Raw genomic sequence first — 20,526 nt, 5'->3', positions numbered from 1 at the left:
GGCTCTGTTGTTTCTATACCACAGCAAAGCACAGAGTGACTTTGAAGAGTTTTCCAAACTTGCTGTCAGATGTGTTAGTACTGTGCCAGTCTGCAGCAAGGAGCTCTTCTGTGGACTATTAAACTTCATAGGTTTTGACAACGCCTTTGGAGGGGGCTGAAGCAAACTGTAGGAGGGGATAATTTTGTCAGCAGTCCTAATGTACTTTGTGGCCTCTGTTAAATCAAAACCTTTAGTATTCCCACCATGTAAATTTGTGAGAAATTGCTGGTGTACTTCATGTCCTCATTTATGTTCAGTAACTTCCCTGCATAGTCAATCTCTTGAAGTCTATCTCTGCATGCTTTTCAAAAAGCTTTGTCTGAAGCTTTCTGTGCTGCATGAGCAAGGCTGATCTTTAAGCTCATTCATGGCTTTCTTTTTGGCCTAGGCCTTTTTAAGCAGTTTGAGGACAACAATCCTGTTAAGCAGCAGATTAGCATTAAACAACTTTCCTAAGAGAATGGTTGTTAAATCATCACGATTTGTCATGGTTACTTCCTGCAAATAGTAAATCTGTCTCTGGACTAAGCTGACCCCCCAGTGCAATGGAATTGCCAACCATATCCTGGGGTGCATCAAGCACGGCATTGCTAGTCGGTCGAGGGAGGTGATTGTCCTGCTCTACTCTGCGCTGGTGCGGCCTCACCTCGAGTACTGTGTGCAGTTCTGGGCACCACAGTACTAAAAGGACATGAAACTGTTGGAGAGCCTCCAGAGGAGGGCGACGAAGATGGTGAAGGGCCTAGAGGGGAAGACATATGAGGAGCGGCTGAGGGCACTGGGCCTGTTCAGCCTGGAGAAGAGGAGGCTGAGGGGGGACCTCATCACGGTCTACAACTTCCTCGTGAAGGGGAGTGGAGAGGCAGGTGACCTATTCACTGTAAACACAGTGATAGGATCCGCGGGAACGGTGTTAAGCTGAGGCAGGAGAAGTTTAGGCTGGACATCAGGAAGAGGTTCTTCACCGAGAGGGTGGTCGCACACTGGAACAGGCTCCCCAGGGACGTAGTCACTGCTCTTTGCAGAGTAGTAAACTGAACAGTGAAGTATTTAGTCTCTGTTATCTGTTCTGAATGGAGGATACTCGTGTCTGAGGTTATAACAGGTCCCTTTCTGTTTTGAGCTCTTGGGTGGGGCTCGTGCTTTCCTGTATTCTATGATGCTGTAGCTACTGGACCAACTTCTGCTGGCTCAAAGACCTGCTGGGCCTGTTCTGACATCCTTCCAGTTTAGGGGCAATAATACCAATGCCGGCACTAGTTTAAAGGAACCTGTATGTAACCTTTCCAGTTGTCTCAAGTCAAGCTACTGGGGAAAAAATGTGGAGAATTCCTCGTGTACGTACTCTGTCCATACACTTACATATTTGTACTCTACCATTTGCCTATAGTGATTAATGGAATAAGTTGTTTTTTAATTGAATGACTCATCAGTTGAATGAGTTTGTTCATCTATTTTTCATTTTTGTTAGGCTTCTGTCTTAAATATCAGAATTCTTTCTGTGTATAGAGTAACATTACAATGCTTTATAACACAGAAAACTGATGATTTTTTGATAGTATCTAATACCTGTGTTGTTTTTTTTATTGTTGTTTTGTTGGTTGGTTGTTGGTTTTGTTTTTTTTTTTCAGACTCAGCTCTCTCAAAAACCTCCAGATTTACAGAAAGCACTGTTAGTTTCACCGAGTTAGACTTCCAGCCTGCTACTTGTAAGAGTGTCTGTACTCACCTTGTGCTTTAGTCATGGTATCTGATTATCTTTCTCTGGATACTTCTGACTGTGATGAAATGTGATTCAATGACCTTCTGTTATGTAAGAAAAATCATCTGATCTAAGAGTTGCAGAGGAAACTGGTGAAACTCCTTGTATTCTTCATGAGTTTCTTTAACAGCACAACAGGGAGTGGAGAGTCTCTGGACATCAGTGAGACAAGAAAATATATTTATTCTTGCTTAGGACAGAAGGTGTACTTTAAAACCTTGAATTCTAACGTAACTTTCTGCAAAGAGAAAACTCCTCTGCAGGACATCAGCGTGCCTCTCAGTGATCACTGGATTACTCGTTTTTGCTTAAAACCTCCTGAAAAGGAGAAACACTCAGCACAGAATGTCAGTGACAGAAGAAGTTGTTTCATCTCTCTATTAGAAAAAGGGCTACTTGGCAAGTACATTGTAAGGTATCCTTGCAATAGTCATTTTAATATTAATAAAGGTAGCGTACAAGTGCACTTTCTATCTCAGTACTGCCAATTAGGAAACGATACTCCTACACATTCTTTCTGCTCTCTGCTTTTTTGCAGTGCTTTCACCTATGCCATCTGTGATGTTTGTATTTCCTGATGACCTTTTCAACAGTTTGTTGTTCTCATTCTTCTGTCCGTGCGAGAAAGATGGAATTCTCCAAGGAAAGCTACTTGAACATATGGCAAGGTACAATATTATAGTGTGCAAACTGGCATTCATTACTGCCTCTGTGTACTGTTGACTTAATTTTTTTCCTCTAGATTTTTGTTTGGCGAAAGGTTTTGTTATTAATAACAGTTCTAACTTGGGGAAAGAGCCTCAGTGGGTGAGAACTAGATTGAAGTGTGAAGCCAGTTTATACTGACTAAGAGGCTGGACCAGGCAGTGGATGGAGTCTTCAGGCACACAGAAAGATGGCTGTGGGAAAAAGTTATTTTTATAACAACATGAGCTAGACACACTGAAGAGCTTAACTTGCTTATTTTTTTCTACCAAGCATGGAAATAAGAAGCATATTTGAGTGCTGGGGCAAAAGCATATTTGAGTTGGTGTATTCATACTTGGGGCTATAAGGCCAAAACTGAATGGAAGAATAAGTCATTAGGTGGGAAGGATGCCATTAATTAGAGAATAGGGGTGTAAATGTCAGGCTACTTCTCAAAAAAAAAAAAAAAAAAAGGTGTTACACTGTAGGCAGGAAAAAGCTATGCATATCATGAAGGTAATAAATTCAGCTTGATATGATGTGCCACAGGCCTAGTGAGGGGGCTGAAATGTAGGCCTAGTATGGGTTAAATGATGGGGCTATTTTTTGTAGCTTGTATTTCCTGATGACCTTTTCAACAGCTGCCTGCTTTTGTTCTTCTGGCCATATGAGAGAATTAGAATTCTCCCAGGGAGTCTACTTGAATGCCTGCCATATCCATCCATTTGTGTGAATTAAAAGGGTATTGTGTGGACATAAAAATCAGAGAGAAGATGGGGGCTACTGAATTAAGATGGAAAACAAGGAAACCATTATCAAGTATTTTTGTGGTCAGAGTGAAAAAGAAGTAATGGATAATTTACAAGTCTGTGGATGAACAAATGATGAAACTTCAGAGCATTTTACATATGTTAGTAGAAAGATGAATAGACAATAATCTGATTGACAGGAAGAATAGTGAGAAATCCCCAGGGCAGTGAAGAAACATTTAAAAAAAAAAAGTGTTTTTTTTTCTTTAGTAGAAAGCAAGTAATCTGAAGTTTGTCTAAAGATTTGAAGGTGAAAGAAATGTTGGTATATCATGTGGCAGAGATGTGGGAGGATTCACTGGAAGAGGTGAACCAGCAATGTAAGTGGTTGATAGGTGGGATGAGGATTAAGAAGAAGGGCAGGGGGAGGGGGGAATAAGACATTAATGCTGCTGCTGAAAATAGCTTGAGAGCTAGAGTTTTTACAAGATCAAGAAAAATCCACAGATGCAGTTTAGTGAGGATTTCTTTCAAGAAAAGTACTTATTAGCAGTGATATCTGTATTAATATAAAAAGTGTAACTGATGCTTTCAAATTTGGAGCCCAAATTATAGTTACTGGAAGTCTGTGCAACAGGAAAAGCACCTCATTTTCTAAATAGTCTTTCTCTGTAATACATCTATTTTTTATATCCTACCATTTAAAGAAATTATAAATTCTCAGGCTCATGACTATAGAGACTGAGGTTTGCTATTTAACCCACAGAAAGTTGTTACACAAATCAATGGTGGTAAGACATGTCACACTGCCTGGTCACAGAAGCTGTAGGTGGCGCTGTGGAGCATTCACTAGTGTGTGGCAGCATATTTGGTGATGTTGCAGCTGCCCTTAGTATGGTTGCCAACAGACATGAACTTGGGGAGTGAGAGGGAGGTTGCAGATGATCTAGAACTGGAGAGAATTCCATCATTAGTTTACAGGCAACATATTGCACTGTTAGATTACATGAACAACAAATACTCTGAATTGGAGAGGATCCTCACTGACAAAGTTCGGTAAGAGGTTCAGTTGAATGTTGCCATTCTGAATAATTCCCTTCCCTTAAAAATACTTGTTTTTCTGTCTGTTTACCATTCAGGAAGCCATGTTTAAGCTTTAATCTTTGGAAGAAAGTCCATTTTCCTTATGTTCAAAACTGGTACATTTTTAATCAAGTACTGTGAATAGCACATCAAATGAATTGGTTAACCCTCAGATCAATGTAGCAGATAATCTGTTTATTATGTTTGAGAGAATAAGTGCTCCTATCAACTTTTTATAAAGAACAAAAACAGTAATCTCTGGAAACATCTGTGGCAGGTTTCAGATGTTTCACTCCTGTTGGCATCAGTGGAAGTGCTAACACTTCTGTAATTCCAAATACTTTAAAAAAGGGAGCATGTGCCTGAGGAAAGCACGCACAAAACCAATTCTCTTATTCTGTGTTTACTTACTTCTCAGAGTTGTCTCAAAGCACCAACTACAATCTGCAGAAATAAGATTGCTTCCCTATGGACCCAACTTGCATTAATATTTCAGTGGAGAGATACATAAATTTAAAAAAAAATACGTTGTGGTAAACAGAAAGGAGGAAAAACAAATCTAAGATGGACTCATTTGTAAACCAATAAATATTACATCACCTTTACACAATCAAATTCCATAAAGGACATCAGATTATCAAAGTTATGAGAAAAGCTTGCTAGATACAGAAGAAGGAAACACTCTGGTTCCTAAACAGCTTGTAATTCAATTATTGATTTTATTTGGTGGTAGTCTTTTAATAGCCAGCTGGCTGGCATTGGCCATTTGATATTTTATTATTTTGTTATTTTCTATTATATCCTGTTATCTCTGTCATAATCATTCCTAAGTAATTATTCAACTTAGAAAGACTCTGCCCTGAGCATTGCTAATGTCCTTTGGTTTCTTTGCCCATCTGAGCTGTCATATGGTGCTCTTTCCAAAACCACATTTGTAGAGCACAGCTTTGGAACTGTTTAATTTTCTGGAGTAGAGTTTATTATTAAACACTAGACTGTCATGAAAACAATTCAATATGCGTGACCTATATCTATTTGTGGTTAAATAGTAAGGTCTGGAGGTTAATAAAAAGAACTGCAGCAAGCTGCTCATGAGATAATTCAAGAAACTTAGAAAAGATCACAGAACTCCAGCCATTTTCCCATTAGGCTTAAGATAAAAAGTAAATTTAGAAGTAAGTTAATACTTGCATATTACTACGTCGTTAGGAGTATTGAAAGAGATTCCAATGTTTCAAAGGTTAGGTGAAAGAAAAGAGAACTATATGCAATTGGCAAAAAGCTACCTTTTTTAAATTTACCAGAATGTTTTTTTCTTGTCTTCTGGTTTCTTTTCTTTTCTTTTCTTTTCTTTTCTTTTCTTTTCTTTTTTTTTTTTTTTTTTAAACTGTCCTTAGCCTTGTGAGTGTGAATTGCTGGAGTGGGAAAGAGAAGAGACCTAAATCAGCTTCCAATTCAGCATTTAGGCAAGCACAGTCACTTCTCGAGTGCTGCTGAGTGTCACAGCAAGACTGGGAAGGGAAGTGGCACTAAACGACTCCTGAAAAGTCAGTAGGCTTATTAAGTCTTACTTAAAAAGTTGATTGGGGAGCTAATTTAGAGCTCCCCTGTCCTGCCTTTTAAGTATGATGAAAACCCTTAAAAGACTCTTGCTGGTGCTAACAGATTCAGAGTGGCATTGAGTGTAGACGTGAAGTAGGAACAGGGAAATACAAAGTTAAAAGAATTGGCTACCTTTGGAGTCCATGCCTGTGCCTTGCTTCTAAAGGGAAAGTGAGAGTTGAAGGATATATTACTATCATCTGTTGACATTAATTTTTTGTTACTGTATTTTTAATCCACTGGGCCAGAGTCCTGTCATCAGAAGCCTCTTTTTCATCCACTTTGTCAGTATATAGAAGCTGAAATTGGGTCTAAATGTCATGCATACACATTCTGATTTCCTAAGCAGTATAAAGGAACAGTGGGGTAAATAACAAACCCTGATGTGTACATACGGTGTTTTGTTGGTGATAATGGAATTCCCTTATTGTTCGTGTGGCAACTGTGATACCACATAAAGAGCCAACCAAGCAATCAAAAGATGGCATTGGAAACCGTTGTATGTGCTCTAAATTGCTTCTAAGCTGAGCCTTTAAAACTGAATGGCATTTCATAGCGAAATGCCTGCCCTTTTAATGGAAATGTCAGTCCTTTAGGAAGTTCTCATTTAGAGGAAGCATGTGGTAGACAATACTCCTAATGAAGATCTTCTTCTTTTGTCTCTGCACTTGCCCTCTCTTTTATTTCATTGCGTAGAGATACCAGCCAGGACTCTTCAATTACGGCAATAGCTTTTCATTTTAACAACTGTTTTGTAGACATTCTTGCTAATGCATTTTGTCCGCCTTTGTTTTCCAGCCTCCCATTCCTATTGTCATCTTCTAAAATGACAGGAGACAGAGCTTTTTCATTAGAAGAGCTAAGAGGAGACAGTACAGTTCAGGCAGTGCTTGGAAGAAAGAACAAAGGCTTGACTATTTAATTTTAAACTCACATTCATATTCAACAAGGTATTTTTATCTTATGGCCATTAATGGTGTACTAATTGGAAATATTTTGAGAGAATGAATTTTTAAAATATGACACCAATAATGTGACCCACAACAGGGTCGGAAAGTATTTCATTCTCCATCGATTGTGTACCTGCTTACTTTTATCCTCTCTCAGTCAATAGGTAAAATACATTATTATTTTAAACTTCAGTGAAAGAGGATTAAGATTAAATTTAGACGTGTTTCTCCTTCCAAGTGGAGCAAGCTGAACAGTATGTGTATAGGCAGTTACAGCACCTCTTGTCTTCATAAACAGACACAGGTAATGCACATCCTACTGTATTTCCCAGTACTGTGTCAACAGGAGTGTTGGTGCTGGAGCTGACTCTGCTATTAAAGTATATGCCCAATATTCCTTTTATGTTAAACATTCACTTTGGACCCTGAAAAGATGTCAAGATCTCTGTCCGCACATCTTCCTGAAGATTCCTCTTTCTGATTTCAAATTTATTACATATAATGTATCTTGTGTGGATATTTGTAGGCATTATTGTAAAGTTCCTTCCTCCACAGCACTTCTTCCTTTTTTATCAGAAGGTTCTCATACCTCTTTCAGGCTGCTAAAAGAAGTGTTAAGGCTGTTACTCTAAATAGATAAAATAATCCAGCTTTGGACCGTCCAACTTTAAATCCATACCTACCGGCTATAGAACCATGAAATGGCTTAGTTTGGAAGAGACCTAAAAGGTCATCTAGTTCCAAGCCCTGCCATAGGCAGGGACATCTCCCAGTAGACCAGGTTGCTCAAAGCTTCATCCAACCTGGCCTTGAACAATTCCAGGGATGGGGCATCCACAGCTTCTCTGGGTAGCCTGTTCCAGGGCCTCACGACTCTCTGAATAAAGAATTTCTTCCTTATATCTAATCTAAACCTATCTTTTAATTTGAAGCCATTATCCTTGTCCCATCACTACACGCCCAGACAAAGCATCCCTCCCCAGCTTTCCTGCAGGCCCTCTTTTGGCCCCCCTTATAGGCTGCACTGAGGTCTTCCTGGAGCCTTCTCTTCTCCAGGCTGAACAACCCCAGCTCTCTCAGCCTCTTCACAAGAGAGGTGCTCCAGCGCTCTCATCGTCCTTATGGCTCTCCACTATCAGAAAACAAAGATCATTTGTACATATGCCTCAACTTTTTGTAACATCCCTCACTACTATTAAAACAGAAAAACATTCCATAAAAAGATATTTCCAAGCATTATAGAAATCATTATTAAACAGTCTGTAAACCTTCCAAAAGTCTATTTAAAGAATATTTATATCTTTGTATTTGTTTTGGAGGCCCCTGAGATGGAAAGAAAAAAAAAAAAAGGCAAAACTATTATATTGTCGCTGATCTATAGACAGACATGTGACAGTGCATATATATGGGGAGATTTACATGGATAGGTATTTAACAAACCCACTACTCAATAACTTCTGTGTTAACTAAATATAAGGCACAAATAGAGTGCAGTGCTAAGTGTGATATTTTTGTCCACTGAGGAATATCTTAGCCATTATTTCTAAAATGCAGACCATTTTAAATACGTACAGACAGTAAATGTGGTGTTCAGTCTCTGGGGTACCAGTAAAGGAAATAACAGGCTGAACCCCTGTTTCACAAAACACAGACCTTTCGCAAATAAGCAAGTTATTAACATTACTACTATGTTATCAGAGTCTTTCATCATTCCAAATTGTGTGTTGAATTCACTTTCTGCATGTCATTTCTGTACTATTATTATTATAATCAGGAAGTTGAATTGATTTAATTGCTCCAGTTAGAGCTTACTCTAAATTTGCAATATATTATGGAACCTGCCTTAAAAGGGAGACAAACTAATTTTATTATTAATGATAGGCTGAAATAGATGAAAGAAGCATTATTATTTCTGTGCTTCTAGTTAAACACTCAGCAAACTATGCTGGATATGCAAGACAATCCTCTAACATTGAAAAAGTGGCTTCCAGCTGAGACCAGTTTAGCATACACTTAACACCTGCTGGCTTACCCAGAGGGAGGCTCCCTTTTGGCTCCTCAGGCAGAGCTGCTGCCAGGGCACCGCATGAATCGCATTTTGAGTGTCAGATGCAGTAGTGTGTAGGACAAACACACAGCGTGACACTCCACCAGATGAGGACTCCACTAATTGGTCAGTCTCCCCTAGTTTCTGACCACCCGTTGACAGACACAATAACAACATCCCAAAAGGAGGAGTGGTTGTGCCAGGATGAAACAAACACTGATGGCTTACCCCAGTTTTTTGCTGGCATTGTGTTTCATGTTTTTTCAAAATAATGGTTTATGGGCCTGAGCCTATAAAGAGCTGTTTAAGCACCTGTATTACTGCTGATTCTGTCTTGAACACAGGTTCTGCCATTGATCTGAGAAAAGTTCTTGCTTCCACATTGCTTCCTTTCTAAAAGCACTGTCGAGTTTTGGAATCTGACACAGTCTAGGGACAGTTACTTTGTTATCAGTGCCTCACAGACCGTGGCAGCTTATGATAGAAGTGTGCTAGGCAAATACATAGGATGCTTCCCCCAGCAAACCCCCTGAATTCTTTATTTCTCCAATTACTTGCTCTTCTCTTAGTCCTTCAACTTTTTCAACAACATTGCTTCAAGGTGGGTTACTGTGCAGTATCGCTGAATAACAACAAAAGGTGCTGTACCAATCAGTTCAAACAGATGCATCTCTGTAGGGAACAACAACAAAAAGAAATTAGGGTCAACTGGATAAAGGCAGAAAAGAACATAAGGGTGCATACGCGTTAGAGTTAGCATGGGGGAATGAGAAGGACAGTCAAGAAAGCACAGATGTGTAAGTCTTGAGGAGCCTGAAGGGTGAAGGGACTTGTAGGAGGGCAGGAAGAGAAAGAAGGACCAGGGAGAGGAAAGAGTAACTGGAGAAGCTAACTCTAGACTTTAAGCTATCACAAAGGACAGATTAGTCTGCAAGATGAATTCTCCCTTGCAGGCTTGTTCATCTGGGTGATACCTTGGGATATTGGGCTAGGGCTTAGCCTGTGGTAAAGATAAAGGTTTGGAGAGAGACAAAGCATGACACTGAAGATGGAATGGGGCTGCAGAAGGATGCTGAAGAAAGGTGTAAATTTTGTAAAGAATTATCTTCTGAGACTGTCTTAATCAGTTTCTGCATCCTGACCTCCTGCCAGTGCCTTCTGCACTGGAATGCACTTTTTGAAATTGTCTAACAAAGTCACATCATCCAGAGCTAAAAATAAGTGAGCTAAAGGAATCCAAAATGCCAATATGAAGCCAAAAACATTCCCAAATAAAGTTCTTTATTATATTCCCTGACCCATGCAATGGTGGCAGTGACTCTGTACTGCAGAGTAACAGGTGAATCCAAGCAGAATCCATTCTCTGTTCACTTGAGTATGTAAGATGTATATTCAATTGCATATGTTTAGGGACTGAGAGACTTGCAAACAGTGGATTGTTCTTGTTCATGTAATCTTGAGGCCAGACAGCAGTGAGAAAGAACAGTGGAGCAGTTATCTTTCTGGAGGAAATATTTTCAAAATTTTTAAAAGCTGTGATAGCAAATGTTATATTAAACCTTCCTCAGTCTTTATTGGAGATCCCATGAGCATTACTTAAATACTAGCCTGATTGCCACAGGGTAGAGTGATAATCCCGTAATCTAGTACCCATTTATAAAGAAGAATGAAATAGAGAGTAAAAGAGATTGCTTAATATTCAGCATATTCACCAAAAATGTTTTATCACTGAACATCTGTTACACAAGTAAAGTGACTGTGTCACTTAGCGTTAGGATACACTTAGCATTAGGGTACAATTGCTTCCTTCCAAGGTGTATTAGAATCATACGGGTAACTGTTGGGCTGTTTTGAATGTCCTCTGGTAGATAGCCAAAGGAAATTTTCCTGTTGAAATGACAGGAATTCTTTGACATAACTTGTTCTGTTAGAGCATATGTTGACATGTCTTTATCATTTCAATGATGAGCTTCCTTTCTGGCACCTATAAATGTATGTTCATGGTAATCACAAGCAGTATCTTGTCAACAGCTATCTACCATAAGTGATCCCTAATCTACTTTGCAATCATTTTCAAAGCCTCTTCATTTTCACTGAAAGGATTGTTTTGTTTCGAAGAATTCTTACTAATGTGCAAAATTGCCATTAGTTAAATCCATTGTAGAGGCTGAAAAGGAATACAAGTATAAACCTTCACAGCTGGAGTACAGATAGATGCTGTGGATGTAGCTTACAGTTCTCATTTTTCACATGCAGCATATGCTTGGAGAGTGCAGAACAGATGCAACTTGCTTAATGGGGCAAATCGTGTGCATTTTATCTTCCTGATTCCACATCTGGACAGTGCAGTCCCTCTTTACCTGTGCTTAATACAACTCCTGATACATGTGAATAGCAGTGGCAAAGTATTGACATGGCTTAGTTTGAGCTAGAAAATAAAGGTTGGGTGGTTTTCCTGTTTGAAGTTCACTAAAATGGGCAATATGCAGTGTACAGGTGGCAACAAAAATGCAGCCTTAAGTGTTTTAACTGGGCTTAGACTGCTGGTGCAGGGGCAGGTCTTGGCATTTGAAGGAGCTCTGTGTTATTATTATCTACCAGGGCTGGAGGCCATGGCATCACCTGCTGGTCTGGTCCCCTGCCAGACCTGATCTGGCACCAGTAAAAGGACTTTTCTATGTGCCTTTCTCCACTGCCTGTGTTGCTGTGGGAAGGTGAAGGCAATCCTGTCACACTATATGCAGGGCTTTACTAGTTTGGAGGTGGAATAAGCAGCCGTACTGGATGTGATTCCTGCTATTTTCAGCATTTTATATGTGAAATTCTCTCCAAGTAACTTGGTATGTGTCCACTTTCAGTGAAGTCATGCTTTCACTTCACTTTCAGTGAAGTCATGCCTCTTCTTTGTATTGTTCATTTGAAGTGCTGGAGAATAAGCAGATTTGGTTTCATAACCTTGCTGCCTTTCTTCCTGTGGTTTAGACTTCACGCTATTTCTGCTGGTGCAAAGCTTGAAAATCTGCCTTTTCCTGACCCTGTTTGAAATATAGGGGAGCCACACAAGTCTGTATTTTACTGTCACACACTAACTGGAATTAACAGCATAAAAGTATTTGTACAAGATAACATAGGGCAAATTCAACCTTCTGTTCCTGTGGGGTTGTGGGCTGATTTCACTGTTCCTTCTCTAGAGTCTTTGTAACAGTAGCTGACAACTGAATCTGATCTCTGTATCCTCCTCCTAAATCAAGATCTATACTTTCATATGTGGAGAAGGTAACGGATACGGATATGTTTACTAAAGTCATGCATGAGAGATGCTAAGGCTTGAGGAATATGAGAAAAACAGATAAGTGGAATAATTTTTTAGGCAATTACTGGTCTGAACAATCACACTTTTATTGGGGGGGTGTTTTGGCTTTAGGTTATCTTTGTTTTGTTTTGTTTTTGCTGAAGAGCTGATAACAGTGGGTTACTTGAATGCAAAAATATTTTCTTGGCAGAAGTCAAACATAAATCTCTAAAAAGTTATATTTTCTCTCTCTCATTTTGTCTTCTTTGCCTTCCCTGTTATTGATGCACATAATAAAACACTAAGAAAAAAAGACAAATCCACCCAAAAGGTCAAAATCAATGATTCTTTTACAGATGGCACCTTTGGGAATCCTGGGTACTTTACCATCAGCTTGTGTTTGAGACTGTTACTTGAATACTTGTTTTTTGATGACGAAAATCAATGACTTCTTTAAAGAAGACACCCTTGGGGCTAGAGGGATGCAGACTTTGAAATGTTTACTAGTCTGTGACTGTCTCTGAAAGACTAATAAACATATTTATAAGTTTATGAGCTACTATTTAATTTTATGGATTGGAAATGGTGTATAGTTTTAACAAGAATATTTAGGCTAATGTGCCCCAATGAGGCACATTCTGTATTACTTTACAAATTTGCATAAAAGTTCTGATCCAAAACGGATTGAAATCAGCAGATACATTTGCATTAGGTTTAAAATTATCCCTGTGAAAAAGTTACTGAAGTTATTGGAGTTATCTTATTAATTAATTTGATCCAATAGCCAAGTAATAAATTCTCAAAATAAAAATATAGAAAATGCACTTCCATGAAGACGAGAGAACTATTCCTCTCAGCAAACATTATTTCCTGTGTATTATATACAAATGTGTTTATTGTTACTCTGAGCTGTAAAAGGCATTTGCTTTTTAAAAAACAGATGTCTTTCACCTTATTTCTTTGCTACTAATTTATGATTATGTTTATTAATGGCAGCATAATTTACCTCAACACCAGGGCAGATCTTCCTTGATTTTCTTGAACGAGCGGGGTTATAACAGGCTCTTGTATCTTAATAGGACACTTGATCTGGCTATCCTGTGATGTGGCATTGAGACTTCAGTGCTGGAGTCTGGACAATCAGTTTTCTCACCAGCTGTGCAGACATAGATTTTACCAGGAAAATTCTTCCCTTTCTTGTTTTCTTTCCCAATGAAAGGTATAGAGTTGTTTTAGTCATGTTTTGCAAGTTGGTTTCCAGAGATTCAGCCACAGAAATGAGTTTTGAAATAGACCAGTAGCGTACAGTAGCCTTGCAGTAATTAAAACAAACTAATCTGTATTCGTTCTCCTTTGACTCTAGATCTAATCAGTAAATACAGTGATATAAAATGTCAACCCTAACCAACCAAGTGCATTGAAAGGATAATGGTAGATACCATTTATGAATTAAAACATGAGAGATCATGCATGATATTGAAAGACTTACTATATTTTACAGTCCTTCCCAGTACTTACTGATCTTGCTTAAAGTTTACTGATTTCAGCCTTGAAAATCACTATTATTATGTCATGTAGAATGTCGTCTTGTTCCTAAGACAGCAAAAATTCTTTGCTTTGGGGGACTGCAGGGAGAACAGCTGGATAATTGCTTCTGTGCCCCAACACTGTGCAAAAGACAGAGTAAGGCTTGGAATGCCTCTGGAAATACTCAGTTGCAGTAGAGGTAGCTGGTGCATGGGATCCTTTCGTCTCTCTGCAGAAATGTGCACAATGAATAGTGCAGACACAAAGCTAGACGCTGTTCTTAAGGGAATAGTCTGTGCATCCATGCAGAATGAGGACTGCTCTTGCGCCCACTGTCAAATCGTCCTGACCCACAGTAGGCTGACAGTAGTGAACAAGCTCTCGCTTTTGTCCCTGAGCAAAATGGAATCTATTCTTTTCTGACTTCAAAAAATAGTTTTGAACCAAACCGTGCTTATATCATTCACAACTGTTCTTGTGGCCATTTATTTTTTCAGTCTGTTATCTTTGACAGGACAAGTTCTCAATCTCATTGTGTTTCATTTTCCCAACTATGTATTGCAAATGGTAAATCTTTCTCCTAACAAATTTTGGCAATTTAAAGGTTATCTTCTTTAATTCTCAGACATAGTAGAGAGGTTGGTTGGAGATCATATGTATAATTGTGGGTGAGGCTGATCCCAGAAGAGGTGAAAAAAACCTGCCACTAGAACTGAACGGTTTTGTCTGGTTGCTGGATGGACTATGCAGCAGGAATACATGAGATAGCTGTACTTACTCTCATCTAAGTGTCTGATGATGGTCACAGCTAGTGAGAGAATGCTGGGCTCAAGGGAATCTCTGATTCTTGGCTGCTTTTATGATACTAAGTTATGACTCCTGACTTCATGTCATTCCCTGAGTTTCCAACACAGACTGGACTGGCTGCCTTGGGCTGCCTGAATTCTGTCATGGGTGAGAGAGTTTTCATATGTGGCTGAGGGTACACAAGGTAATTATATCACTAATTTTTAGTTCTTGAACACGTTGCAAGGTTTTACCATTTTGATGATGATTCATTTCATAATAAGTATGATGTCGTCTCTGTGAATTAACACTTGCTGAAAAGGGAGTTGAGGTGCAAATGTATTTTTGTACTTTTAGTAAAATGCCCTGTGTCCTTTGGATGATGGGGAGCATTAACTTTTGAGAACCCTCCTGATGTTGAATTGCTGTTTGATGCAAGGAAGAAAGTGAGAGCTTGTCTTCAAACTCGTTTGACTTAAAGGCCATTAGTATTAAGTTTTATTTTCACGCGTATTAAGAAGTAAAAGTATAATTTTCTTCAGAGACTTTGCTAAAAGTCTTAGCTTAAGGATTTTGCAACTGAGGCAGTAATCTGTTGAATTTTTTTTGTATACCTAAGAAAAAATACACTGACACTGCTTGAACAGTTTGCAGCTCTGATGCTATTTCACTTTAAGAGGAACAATTGGTGGAACTTGTTTAATGTTGGCAAGAGAGTCATGAATCCCAATAAGGCCGTGAATACATTTATTATTAATTTTCTTCTCATTCATTTTTAATTTTCTGTCAGATAGAATCAAAGGCTGAATTGGTGACTTCAGTGTTTTCTACCTTGCTCTATTGGCTTCAGAAGTCCTTTAATAAGGCAATTATTTATTCTGGTCATCACTGGGAAATCAAAGGTGAGGAAATCAGGTCTATCTAAACCCTGTAGTGCATTAATTCAAACAGCACTCACATTGTTGGATAGAGTTCCTATCTCTGGTTCTTTAATGTTGCCTGGTTTGGTACCTTTTTCACTTTAAAATTAGTTAGAATGGAGAGTTAAGGGAAACCACAAAAGGATTTAGTTTATAGGAGCAAGAATTACTAGAATCAGCAGGCATTCTAGCTTCTGGATTCAGAGCAGGCTGGCTCATTGTATCAGGAGGAGGCAAGTGGAGAATCTTTGAGAAGGATTTAACTAGTGCCCACAAGACTTTTATTAGGAAGCTGTGGTATAGTAGTGACTATATATGTCTATTATCCCCTAAAAACGAGGAGCAGATCTGACTTCACTGCAATTCTCTCACCTAAGGCAAGAAGCTCCACAAAAGTCAGTGAAACAACTTGCATACACTTTACTGCATCAGGTTTTCAAATAGAATTTAAAATGTTTATCTAACTCCAGCACATAGTATTTCCATTTGTATTTTTTCAGCAAGTGAACAGAAGATAGGGAAAATGAGGCACCAGTGTAGGGATGTATGTGTGTGTGACTGAGGAGGAGTTATCTGCAAAGACAGCCACCGAGTAGAAAGGCTGAATTTGTTTTTGTTTAACAAACCTCCATTTTACCTGCACAGACTTCTGAGTCTGGTACGTCAGTGAATTATTTCTTCAGCTCCATTTATTGCTTTGTGTACATTATTGATAGGATCCCACCACAAGCAGGAGGTAGCATTTATTCCATTTATAGGAAGTATATGAAAATCTCTGTTATTCACACAGCTTAGCTATCAAGATGTTACTGCAGTCTCTTTCTATTTTGTTTTTGTTCATTCTTCAGAATTCTGGCCTTCTATGAAGTTGACTGAACAAGAACTGAAAAGGAGAGAACATATCAAACCTGACATTTAAAGGTTCAAACCTTCAATGCACTGAGCACATAGTCTAAAGAAAACAATTATGGAATTTTCTTGTCTTGTATCCTGAATTCTCCTGCAGAACTCCTTGACACTAAGCTGCCTTACTGTAACATGATGTAGTTCAAAAGTGATTTAATATTCCTCACAGAGCAGGTAACACTTTGCTCTAATGCTCTGCGTTGAGCAAAGCAACAAAAGGCTATGGGAAAACATTTAGCCATGTGCTCCTGAGAAAAAAATGTCTCTGTTCCTCCCTGTCTAATCTTTCTGCCGATCAGAATGCTATCTTAAGAAAGAGGGATATTGCAAAAGTTCCTATACAGTTTTATGAGACAATTATTACAGATATAATTGTTGAAGGTTATAGAGGTCTATAGATGTCTTGTTTTCCGTAGGCCAGTGCCCTTTTATGCTCCTCTTTTATAGTTAATGTAATGCCTCATTTAATAATTTAAAAATAATTTATTTGAGTTAAATTGCTTTTTTAGAAGGCGTAATCTTATCATTCTCATTTTTATAAGAAACTCATTTTAATTTGTTTGCTGTGCCATTCTCACATGAATTTAGGAGTTTAATGGAGTGAAAATTGAATGCTGATGGCATCAATGAAATTATTAATTTGGTAACCGAAAGATTTATTTGGTTGATTTAGATGGAATTTTCAATACCCAGTTATCTTTGGACTCTACTAAAGAATGAAGTTTCACCAAATAACAGTTCTCACTCAGAGTTCCCCAGGATGAATTGAAAAGGACATCTTCATTATTGCTATTGATGTTAATGTGGAAATCACTTACTGTTAATAAACCTGAAGGACAGATAAAGGCTTATTTTTACTCTCAGGAAGCTAGGTACCAAACCCTAAAAATGTTATCTTAGTGAATGAATAATACCTGCAGATAGCAGAGTTAGCCATGCAGAATATTTTAACAGTTTACTTTTATCTCTACGAAGTCCCATTAGAATAATTTAGTGGGATAAAAATATATTTCAGGCATGCAAATAAGTTTGATTTTTTTTTTAATAAAGGTGGTAATATAACTATATAAAGAGACTATCTGCAAACTTAGGTATTAGCATACAAAAGAAATGTTTACTTTCTCTTACATTCCATAAGCCTTTATGTTCAGGGTTATGAAGAACCCTTCTATAAAAATTGTGATTTCACAGGTTCTGATTTTTTAAAGAGTTATTAAAATAATTTTTTTTGCCACTGTAAACATTTATATGTTTATATAAGAACATTTATATATTCAACACCTGTTGCTTCCTGAAGCGTAGTAAGCAGCAATAGGAAAGCATACCCTAACGAAAGAGTTGCAGTCTCTTTTTGTTGTTTAAAACTGTCCTAGCTGACACATCTATAATCTGGACTAATTTGCAGTGTTTCTACAGCTGATAAATGTAAATGGAGGAGAAGGAACTGCAAATTAAGCATTAATTGCCTTGAAGTTGGAGTCAGGTGTTGAAGGAAATCTTAGTGCTTTTAGAAGTCAAAATGGAATATATTCTCAAAGAGATGCTAAAAATATGGAGTATGAAACCAATTGCACAGCAACTAGAAATAGTCAAATACTAATACCACAGAGTGTCATGGATATAAATGATCATTTTCAGTTCATGGATATGTTATGTCATCGTAACATCTGGAAGTAGGGTATTAAATGATTTCTTGGCAATATAAGAATGGAAACTTATTTTGCTGTCATACATATATGTGTATATATATATATTTGTTATTTTATTTTATTTTTTAATGAAAGTTACATAGTTTGAGAAAGTCAATTCCTTTCAAAAGTCATGTTCCCAGAGTGCCGGAGGTTAATTGTTTGATTCTTCCACTTCTGATCCTCACATACTGAGGCAGCATATGCTCTTCTAGCCAGATAATATTCATCATGTGCCAGTTATGTGGTTTTATTTATATGTTCATTGTTTCTCCATTCAGATTTGGTTTTAAAATAAGGAAATGAAAGATTTAATAATTTAAAATAGGCTTGAAAATAGTTAAATTACCCTTGCAGAAGGGCATAAATACTTAAAGAGAAACAAAATGTATCAAGGTCTCTGCATTGGTTTACTTCAGATTTGAAAGTGTTCAAATGTAGCAAACTAACAGTAAGCAATGCAGTGGATGGGTAACCCACAGGCAGCCTAGAGCCTTGAATCTCAGTGGCTATTTACTCTTTATTCACTCTCTAGCCAAAAGGGTTATCCTGTAGTTCATCTTCTCCTTCCAGGGCTCTTCTTTCCCCAAACCTCTTTTCCTTCAGTGAAGGCTCTTTTCTTTTATACCCAGAATTTGTCCTCATGCCATAGTGCAGGCTGTCATGAGCAAGTTCTGCCTATGCTGAGAAATTGCTTTGGCAATTTATACCTAGTTTGCTCTACATCCCATTGATATCAATATGTACTTTCCCATCAGTATCAAGAAGCTTTGATTCAAGCCTTATAGACAGACAAGAAATTACACAGATGCTGTGATTAGTACACAGCGAGGTGTCTACATTAAAATTAATCTCCCTCTGTCCACAACGTTAGTAATGCCAACAAGGGTGGTTGAAGTAAAAAATATGTTTTTTAAAGTGGTCTAAGAGAGAATGCACGATACATAAATATACACATACATTTAATTAAATGTTTAGCATTTTGCTGTTTGTTTCTAGGTCAGAGTCAGAGGGTAGTGCTGTGTGGAAGTCACATGTTTTAGAGGTTATAGCTTAATCCCTGATACAGAGCCCTCTACCCTTCTGTACTCTATGCAAGTTGTGCAACTGGGTACAGGTGATATTCTCTGCTTAGGAGACACTTGGAACAGAAATAGCATGAAGACTAAAGCACTATTTTATTGTAACAGACAATATTTCTCTCAGATCAAAGAGGGCATCCTTTCTAGAGTAAGGAGAAGTGCTGTCTACAGTATATCTGACCTTTGTATAAAAGTTTCAGCTTCTTGTAGTTCCACTCTGTCAAGCCTCACAAAGAAAAATACATCCAGGACTTGATGAGTGTAATTAAAGAAAAAATATACATTTTAGACATGGGATGATTGAGAAGGGCATTCACATATCATTCTCCTCCTTATTGTCATGTGAATTTTGATGGGTTCTCTAACTCCTGTAAGGTTGTGTAGGGATAAGTAGAAGGGTTACAATTCCTCTTTCTTTTCCCTTCCTTTCACCCTTAGTAACTTAAATCAATTTACAAAACCTTTTGCACCAGAGCTGAAAAGTTGCCTCCATTCTGTGATCAACAAAACATCACTTTTAATTATTTTTACCACTTCATACCATATGCAATAAAGAAAAATGCTTTAGAACTGTATCCCAGACCAAAAATCAAGCTCAATCCATTTAATTATCAGCAACGACAGAAAGAGATTCCTGCCTCAGAAAGAGCTATGATACAGGCATAATTAGCTCATTTAACCACAAAGAAATAATTAGCCAACATAAGAGGACAAGAAAAAGAAGTTAAAATGCCACAGCAGTACATTATCCCATTTTATTTCTGGCAAAACTATTATCACATAGAAAGGAGGGCTATATGATACTGACTTGACAAGTTTTTTAGCATAATGAAGTACTAAGGTACAAACAGAAGAGCTCCTCAATTTCATCACCCATCTGAAGAGCATCAGGCTCAGACACTTGTGAATTCTGAGATTAGTTTCTCCATCTTTAGGGGCTGATACACATTTGTAAATCTGACCCCCCAGTTAGCTATTCTACTAACAATGTAAAAAATTTATCACACTGCAAGAGACACCAACACAAAAATCCAAGTAATGTAAAATTAATTTTCTCATCATAAGGATGACATATTTTTAGCAGAAACAATTAGAAAGATTTCAGTTGGAATTAGTTCCCTTTAGTTTAGGAACTTTGAGGCAAATAGCAAGAGTTTGAATAGCTTTTTTTATCTTCTGAGGTCCTGCAAACCTATCTCAGCTTGACTCTAGTAGACCCCAGCAGTGTCACTTCATGGAGGAGTCTGGAGGAGTTCTTTCTTCCCCCACCTTCTCCTTATTCTTCAGAGCATCTGAAATGCTGTGTTACTGCTGCTAGTGGAAGATATTGAAGATTCTTTCTGAGACTTGGAAACCTATTGATTCTACAGTGCAAGAGGCATTTTCACTTATTGTGGAAGCAG

The 20,526-nt window shown here is 38.0% G+C and overlaps 1 protein-coding gene across 2 annotated transcripts in view; it reads left to right on the top strand.

Moving 5' to 3' along the window:
• LOC308176583 (uncharacterized protein) overlaps positions 1-20,526 on the top strand; it is a 288,961-nt gene that overhangs the window by 29,021 nt on the left and 239,414 nt on the right. For both annotated transcript variants that reach the window (XR_013938416.1, XR_013938417.1), the window contains exon 2: positions 2,343-2,472. The gene's annotated coding sequence lies outside the window, so the exon portion shown is untranslated. The remainder of the gene's footprint in view (positions 1-2,342; positions 2,473-20,526) is intronic.

Source organism: Anser brachyrhynchus (genome assembly GCF_964034855.1).
Source record: "Anser brachyrhynchus genome assembly, chromosome: 12".
NCBI classification, from domain to species: domain Eukaryota; kingdom Metazoa; phylum Chordata; class Aves; order Anseriformes; family Anatidae; genus Anser; species Anser brachyrhynchus.
This window is presented reverse-complemented; position numbering and strand designations above follow the sequence as displayed.